We start from the raw sequence: 9,589 nt of genomic DNA, 5'->3' as shown, positions 1-9,589 counted from the left end.
CGTGGCATGCGTGAAATGAGCTGAGTTGCGGCAAAAGTTGAAACACACAAAGACATGTGGTGATGGACACTGGCTAATGGGCCCATTGTTGCTGTTGTTGCAACTTTTAAAAGTTTTCCTCCCGGCCTCCAATAGGGGGAACTTTCTTCTTGCATGCATCAATGATACGAAAAGAAACACACACACACATGATGATGTTGATGTTTCACTTCGCGCCTTATTGATTATGCTGATTGGGGCTGATTGGGATAACCTAGAGGCCGATTCGGCGATTCTTTAAGGCGGTTTGGTCCGACGCTATCCAACCCGTTCCGAACTGTTGCCATAATTGTAGTTGTTTAAAGATCGATTAACATTGAAAGCAGTTGTACTATCTTTTGTGTAAGGTTGTACTTTTTGCTGTACCGCTTAGATCAAAGAGCGTATTAAGGTTGAGGTGGGCTGTAAACGACATCTTCTTCGAAGAGGTTGAACCAATAAAACAAATGACTGTAGCAGTTAACTGGAAGTGCTTGAACCTGAAAACATTATATTTTTCGTAACAAGTACAAAAAGGCAGTTTTCAAATTTTTAACAGATCGCTGTAAGGGTAAACGTTTAAAAAAAACTGAGAGGAATAAACAAATTGACTTATAGAGTAGAGTAACCATATCGTGCAACGCCACAAAGAGTACATTAATATAATCTTCCAAAGGATATAAAAAGGATAAGGAGAAACTTTACAAAATCAAAACCGAGATATTTGAGATTACAGTGGATTACACAAGGTAACAAAAATTGCATTTTTTCGAGGTGCAAACAACTTAGGAGCTGATTTACACTTGTTTTGGGGCATATTTAAATGCAATTAGCTTTTTTAGTAGTTCTTGTTTTCGAGATAACTTTAGAAAATAAGTAAAAATTCATTCGATAAATTTATGCACATTTTTGGCAAAACTGTAGAAGACAACGAAGATTTTTAAATGGAAAGTTTTAATTCAATGATCAACTTTCCCGAAGACCACGAGTAGTTTTGACTTCTAAGAAAAAAAACTCTAGCAGTTGCAGTTTGTAAATTTTTCCAAATTCTGCAAAATACGGAAATCTTTACAATATTTTTAAGAGATTTTAATTCAAATTTAATGCTAGCTATTTCTTTAACCATAATTCCAATCACTCTGAAGTCTTCAACAAAGTTATCTTTTTTAATTTTTAAAAATTGTTAAATTTTTTTTTAAAGCGATGCGTCTCTGAACCTGAAATACCTAGGCAAAATCTGAATCCTTGATTGAATCGAGGATAATGAGCAGATTCAAAATAATACATTTTTATGAAAGTTTTTTGGATCATCAGTTTACAATGATCGATTTTACTAAAAACCGATCCATTTCAAAATTTCCACACACAATATCACTAAAACAACAGCTGATGGACAAAATCGAAAAAATGATTCGAATTCAGGACGCCAAAATCTTCACAAAAAAAAATATTGAAACATACGCACAAAAAATGTTATTCAAGTAGGGGAGAATCACGATACTTGATCCCTGGGGATACTTGATTCCTTAGCTATATCTCGTAACTGAAAAGTCTTAGAAAGATCAAATGTTCAAAAGAAATGTGCCAAATGGAGCAAAACAACAATGCATAATGCTCCAAAAATTTTAACAAAATAATTGTTTGAGATATTGAACTGTGTTTGAAAAATTTCAGAAAATGTGACTTGAAGATCTTTTTTCATCACTTTAAAATGTTCCTTACGTGGAAAAGTTATAGCAAAAAAAATAATAATCCAATATATCAATCGTTCGAGTAAAATATGAATATCATAATACCATATTTTCAAAGCAATGGAAAACTCTCAACTTTTTTCAGAAAAAGTTTTCTAAAATGTTGATTATGGGTACATTTGATCCCTAGAGTTCAAAACGGTATATTCTTCTTCTGAATGGATCGTGATCATTGCTGATTACGAGATTACTAATATTTATCAAATAACTAATATTTATCCAACAACTGTCTGAAGAAAAAAGCTAAAATAATTAATTTTCTCTTAATTATAGAAAATAGCGCCTTAAAGTATGCAATGTCATTAGGGTTGAGACAAAGTTATTGAATTTTTTTTCTTCTGACAGTTCTAAATTGAAAAATGAGAACAAACATGACCAAAATAGTCAATTGACATTCTATCTTGAGGTTTTGTTTGATTTTTTTCCAAGGAGTAGAGCTTCCTGAATGAAGAATCAAGTCTCCCTTAACTTTAAAAATATCGCAATTTTTTTACTCCCACGGAAATGCTTCTAGTTCATTCACGGGTTCAAATATCGTTCTAAATTTGTTGAAAGCTATGTGAAATGATAATCAGGAATTTGCAAAATACTCTCTGCAAGTTGTTTTGACCCTCCAGATGGTCGGATTTTTACAAATCGAACATAATTTAGTTAATTTTTCAATTTGTTCGTTATTTTCAAATAGAAAACAAAAATATTGAAAATTATGGTGAATCTCCAAATAAAGACTGTGAGAAACAGCAATTTCGACGTGTGATTCCTCAATATGTTGCTATTCCAGTGCCAGTCACAATAAGGAGAAAGTTTGGAAAAGATACTAAAAATTCATGATTCAACAAGTCGTAATAACAAAATATCACTTTTGAAAGTGTACATCAAATTTGAGGGCTCTAAAGAATGGTTCAGAAGAACTTTTAATTTCGTGACGAGAATTCAGTACACCGTGTTCTGTTTTTAATTGGGTGAATTCACGTCACAACTTTAAAAAGGCATAAACTTTGTTCTTTGTTAATCAATCGAGAAGTTATTAACATCAAATTGCGGGAAATTATTTTCTCTACAACTTTTTTCAAGACACCAATATCTTACTTCCACAGAAAGAAGTGGTCACTGGAGTCAAAAATTGTCAATTCTAGCGTGGATTCACGTCAAAAAGTAATCGATCACAATACAAACAACTTAAACTTTTTAATGACAAAACTATATGCATTTTGAGGAAAATTCAATTTGCGACCGTTTGCTACTATTTTTTCTTAAATTTCAAGTAAATTGGTTGACTTCTAGAACGATAACAATTCCGAAAAATTCGGAAAAGCGATTTCACGTCACGGAGGAATGAGTCAAAGGTACACAATTCTATACCTAGTAATGGTTTGCACTTTTATTGCAGCATTAAAGGCGTTTTGAAATGGGACCTTCTTTTATTTTGAATATAAGTAGGTAGAGTAGGTACTACATTCCTAATCTGTACTGTGTACAGTTCAATCATATAAGAAACCATTATGATTGGGATCAATATACCAATCTGATCGAAATGGTTCAGAATTTTGAAGAAACAAAATTAAAAGAGATTCTCAGTTTTCTAGAAAAAGCACGACTAAAGATTTAAAAGCTCAAGAAGCTAATTCAAAAGATCAAAAATAAGGAACACCCTATGGTAGTTATCGAAAACACTACGAACAACATCGAAAAGTGGCGATATAGAGTATCAAACTCTCAGCCATAACGTCAGATCCATACATACATACATTCCTAATGAGTTTTTGCACTTAAATTGATAGCGCCGGAAACCACTAATGAATATTTTGGTAAATTTGTTCTATTTTATTCTAAAGTAGATGTATAAAGTAGAGATAAAATAAATATTAAAGACATTTTTAATCCAACTTGGATATATTTTCTATTTTACGTTTTTAAACTAATTACACCGACAGTTTTTCCGCAGTGAATAGTTCAAGTTAAGCATTTTAAAATGTTTTCTTTCAAAAAAAAATTACATTTCCTACAACAAACGGAAAATTAGACCCAAATTGCTTCGTGTGACACTTTCGTGTAGAATCAGAACGCATACCGATGCTAGTTCTACCCAAAAAATCAAGTTGGACTATAATTTGAAAAATACGTTTCTCTTTGTTTATAAAAATGTATAGTAGAGTATCAGTCTTGTAAGTAGTGCTTACCGAAAAGTGTTGGTGAAAATTTCTCTAATGGCGTATTTTTTTTTTGATTCGGATTTGGCTCTGGAACCGACAAAAAAAAACGATTTTCGGGTTTCGAGTTATTCCATACGTAGGTGTGCGTGAGACAAGCGCAATGTTTACATACAGCTGTCATTTTGTTCTCCCTTCTAGATTTCTTCATTCGGTTCTTCACATCCGGATTGCCTTTTTTCGTGTCCGGATTGCACTGGACTGCAGATAGTACGATTTTGCTTGGCTGAGAGGTTCAAAATCGCGGCAATAATCATTTGCCCGTTCATTATTTCAACTGTTTTGTTTTCAGCCAAAAACAGCTGTTTATTGTTTTGACAACAACGTTGAGAGTATAGAGTATTTCCTGAGACAGGTTGTGGTAGGGTAGCGTTTTGTTTTTGTTTTGAAAAATGTAAACACCAACTGGTCGCCATTTTGATCTTTGATGATAAGCACTGTTCAATGCTTTCTTTTAAAAACTTCTTTAGTTAAAAGCATCAACATACCTTCATGTCTCAACTTTTTATGAATTTACAAATCATTCAATAAAGAATTTATATTCTCCTCACCAAAGTGCGCTTGCAAAACCACAACAATTGCATTGCCAATTTTATTTCGTTACTATCTGCACGCTATTTTTTTTAAACTCAAAATTAAGTAGTTTTGGTTCAAAACAGCACTTCGGTGGCATCCCTCAACTTTGAGTTTGACTGGGCAATAGCAAAACTAAGTTCTGATAGGCATACTCAATACTAAGTTCGGCAGCCGAACTCGAATTTATCCTTTTTTTTCGAGGGTAGCTTATTTTCAGGGAATTAAAGGATGATTTAAATTTCTTGTACCCGGATGTTGCTGTTCCGGTACATTGCATTGCAATTACAGAGCGGTGGAAAGTTTTGACACTCCCGGTCAAAGAAAACTTCCGGATGTTACTTCCCACGGGAAGTAAACAACATCCGGAAGTTTCCGGACATTCCAAGCCGCTCACCATATGATGACAATGACAGACAGAATTTTACGCTGACACGGTGAACATGCATTCCATTATGAATTTCCTTCATAGTCTTCCGGTAATTGTTCCGGCACGACAAAATTTTGCGACGTGTTCGTTAGTTGCTGCTCCGGTTCGGACTGAACTCGCTAAGTGTTTTCAGTCCATCAAAGAGAGTTCAATTTTTAGTTCATAAGGTCGAACTCAGCTTTGATCCCTCGCCGAAGGAAAAAAAGGGATCAATTTTGAGTTCGCAGTTCGAACTCCGTTTTGGTCCATCGCAAGGAGGAAAAATGGTACTTAACTTTAAGTTCATAGAATCGAACTATGTTTTGAACCCCGGTCATACTTAATTTTGAGTTAAAAAAAAAGAGCGTGTGGTCATTGAACATACGTAATGTTGTTGTTATGTTTACCCTACCACGATATGCCGAGAAAATGTAAACATGAGAAATGAGCTGTTCGTCTGACAAGTGGGGAAATGCCTTATGGGCGATGAGCGCGCTCGCGATCCCGGTATACGATTTCTCGTGTGTTAAACAGAGAAAGCAATAGCCTTCACTCCAATTTCACTCCGATTAGCTGTCATTCTTATGGAAAACTGTGTAAGAGTAAAGAGCAAGCTTTATTCTTTTTAGCTGGCCCAAGCCCAATTGGTGAACTTCTCGCAAAACTGACTTTCTTCTCAGGGCGACTCCGTCCGTTTTTCGAGCGAACCTAGGTTGCCTCTCGAGCAATAAATGAGCACGATGACAGCAGTTAGAGCGAACATAGGTTGCCTCTAGTTTGCCTCCAGGTGAAAAAAAATGGTATAAGTAAATCATCCTTCTCCCCCACCTTCTATTTTAGTGTTCTTTCCGGTGAATAACATTATATTCGACAGTTTAAACTCATCTTAAGAGACAACCACCTTGATGAAAATTTCGTTTAAGTTCAGAACAAATTTATACTTGTTTTGTTTTCATTCGAAAGTTAACACTAAAAGAGACCGTCCCATGTGACTTTAAAGTCATTTTCACTTTTTAGCTGGAAACGGTCTCTTTCAGTGTTAACTTTAGCATAAAAACACAAACAATTGTACCCTCTTTGTTCTGAACTTATATGAAATTTTCATCAAGGTTTTTGTCTCTATAAGGGTATATACGGGCGATAGTATTGGCGAAAAATTGGCCTCAGCCATAACCTCAAATTTTGATGAGCTGACGGCCTCACCAGTGATGCTAGGTGCGTTCGTAAAATCAGTATTTGTTTGTTTTAAACTAATTATAATATTTCTGAATTGATTAAATTTTTTGACAATCAACAACTAAACGTTTGAATTCATTACGGGGCGTCTCAAAATAGATGAAGATAAGCTATCTTTCGCTAATGAATTTTCAAGGTGAATTTTAAACATCTGAAATATATTTCCATGTACTGCTCGGTAAATTAAACAGAGTTGTTTCTAACTTCTAAACGAATGCAAATCATTCACTGCTACAAAAAAAAGTAAATTAATGAAAGCCACGTCTATGTTGACTATGAAAATAATAGCTTGCATGCTCTGATTATTTTAAATATATCCACATAATTCGCCCCATCGTTTAAGTGTGCGATACAGACAGTTGTTATTCAATTCAGATGAATGTTGCGTTTAATTTTATATTCTAATAGAAATCTACGGGGAAGTTGCAAATTCTCAGTTTTCATGAAAACGTTTTTCAATAAAAATGCAATTAAACAAATATAATCATTTTCCAAATATCAATGCACTTGGCAGCCCTGAACACCCAAAAAAATCAAGACACGAGCATCTGTGTGTCGCTTTTCCACAGGGCGAATTTGTCGATATTAGTACCGAAAAATCGCATTTATCATGCGCCCTGCTCAAGAATTGATTCTGTTCTCCCATGGTTTGAGGTTATGGCTGAGGCCTCCTGCTAAGGTGGTGTTCGTGTAAAACTGTCAATATATCCTAATAGAGATAGGTTGATATTTCTACGGAATAAAAAAAAAAGAAAATTCTATAAAAAATGCAAATTTTATCAAAAAATTCTCTTAAGATGAATTTAAACTGTTGAATATAATGTTATTCACCGAAAATAAAACTTAAATAGAGGGTGGCGGAAAAGCGAGGATCCTTTAGTGATTTATTGGGAGAAATTTTCACCAACATTTTTCGGTAGACAGGATCGAAACTCAACTACATATGCATTTTTATAAACAAAGAAGAACGTATTTCTTAAATTACGGTTTAGCTTATTTTTTTATTTTTTTTTGGGAAAAATAGAAACTATACAGTGACAGTGACAGTACATTTTGAAGACTATTTTTCAAAAACCAAGACAATTGAAGCGTTTTTGGAAAATCAGAACGGTTTCTCAAACATCAGGACAAATCCTGAAAAATCTAGACACCTGGCACCTCTGTATGAGAGTGACATGACGCGGAAGTTTTTAAACGCCTTTTCATAGGCAATAATTTTTTTCTGATGCAGGTAAATACAAACGAATAACAGTATGGATGGAAGTTAGAAAGGCTCAAAAAATTACTGGGAAAAAACTTGAAATCTTTTCTACTGAATATTTCTTTGATCTGCCAGGAGGTCACATGTGAGATTGAAATCGAGAACTTAAACAAAATGAGCGAAATTACGCAAACTACAAAAATCTTACATAATGACAAAACGAAGAGAATGATAAAAGAAAAATAAAAGGAAAAACTCAAAAAGTTAACATGAATGACATTCGAAAATAACAAAAAAAATACACTAAAATTATAAAAATGATAAATATTACCAAGGAATATTTCTCGCGTGAGCTTTCATTACGTCGAATGAAACAAAATTCGAAAAACTGAGATATTCACTAAAAAAGCTTCATTATAACATTATCTACCAATATGATTGATAAAACAATAAATTTAAACCCTTTTAATGCATTAAATTTAAGACTTTCAAAATGACGAATGAAACAAAACCTTGCTTGCCTATTTCAATGTTGCTTACGTCCCTTCTTCCAAACAGCGAATGTGCAGAGGAAGAAAAACCTAGCACATTCGCTATGGATTCCATGAGCAAACAGTGTATACAGGTAGAGGTAACAGAATATCAACCTGGCAATATTATTTCAGATTCTTGTTTTCAGGCGTTCTTAAATCGATACTCAAGGCTTTCGAACGCTGTACAATAATGCAGCAAGGAAAAGAAACCGAACAGCAGCAGTAGCAGCAAACCTAACAACAAACAGCAGCAGGCTGATCGGCAGCAGCCTGCTGCTGTTAGTCACCCAATCACCCGATTCACACTTTTATTACGCATTCACTAATAAATTTACTGCTACACTCGATAACACTGTTAACATTCACTATGCCAAAAAATTTTGAAAATTTACCGGTAATTGCCTCAGAAACATTTGGGCGTAAGTGCAAGTTGAACGAATCAAAGGACGAATGAGACAAATTTCCCCTCCAGCTGATCGGCAACAGAGAGCTGATCAGCAGCAGCGAGTTGGTTTGATCGATGTCGCACCCGATTCACACATTTCATTATGCATTTACTCACCAATTTACCGCTACACCACTTATTAAACAGCCATTAAACAAATAAACAAATTACGCCGAGAAAATTGAAAATTTTCCATAGTATTTTCATCAGAAACATTTGGGCGTATGTGCAAGTTGAACGAATCAAAGGACGAAAGAAAAGAGACGAATGAAACAAATTTTCCCTCCAAACGACGAATGTGTTCAGACGTATGAACGATTTATGTTTGAATATGTCGTATGTTCCTATTATGATTAAAAAAAAGCTCTAAAAATTGCAAAAAATTAAATTCATAATGTGGAATATCTGACACAATTAGTTTCCATGAATATTGCGTATTTTTTGAAGGGTTATCGGCGAAGGAATAAAAATAGGATTTGAAAAACACTCTTCAAATTTCAGAAGCGTTTTTCTCGGTTCGGTGTTTCTGTTTCATTCGACGTAATGAAAGCTCACGCGAGATTTAAAGAAGGTAGTGTCGAGGCTGCCCTGCGCTGGTATAAGAACATGCTGCGACGTCACAATCACGAAAAATATGTTAATTTACTAGGAAATTTGCCTTTTTTGTTGATAGCTCGGAGAATTTGCTGGAATTTTTCCATACCATGCAAAAATGTTTTCAAGATCTTTGGGCGTTGTATTTTTTACAGCACTGTTTCTATTCTAGCCGTATGTGATAGAAAAATTGCTATTTTTGCATCACAGCATGCAAGAATATAACACGTGTTGTAAAAACTCTTTTCAAAATGTGCTAGAAGTGTCAAAATTTCTACCATTTTCTCCCAACCCAACACCAGTGAACTTGCTCTTAGGTAGACCAATAGTAGAAATATTCGTGACCTGCCGGTCGTTTTGAGTACAATTCAATGAATTTCAACGTTTACGTATGCCAAATGTTGGATTATTTTACGGCAGAGATCATGAATCACACATGCGCTTATCAAAAAAATCGTGCGTTGCCTTGCGAAATGTCCTTAATAAAAAAATAAATTAGAATTATTTTGTGTTGCTCACCGGAAGCCGTTTACTATTGGCATATCAGATATCATAACTATTGGCTAAATTCTACCGCAAAAACCGGAGTTTCGGAAAAAAAATCTTAAAAACACCTACC

Source organism: Uranotaenia lowii, chromosome 1 (genome assembly GCF_029784155.1).
Source record: "Uranotaenia lowii strain MFRU-FL chromosome 1, ASM2978415v1, whole genome shotgun sequence".
NCBI classification, from domain to species: domain Eukaryota; kingdom Metazoa; phylum Arthropoda; class Insecta; order Diptera; family Culicidae; genus Uranotaenia; species Uranotaenia lowii.
This window is presented reverse-complemented; position numbering follows the sequence as displayed.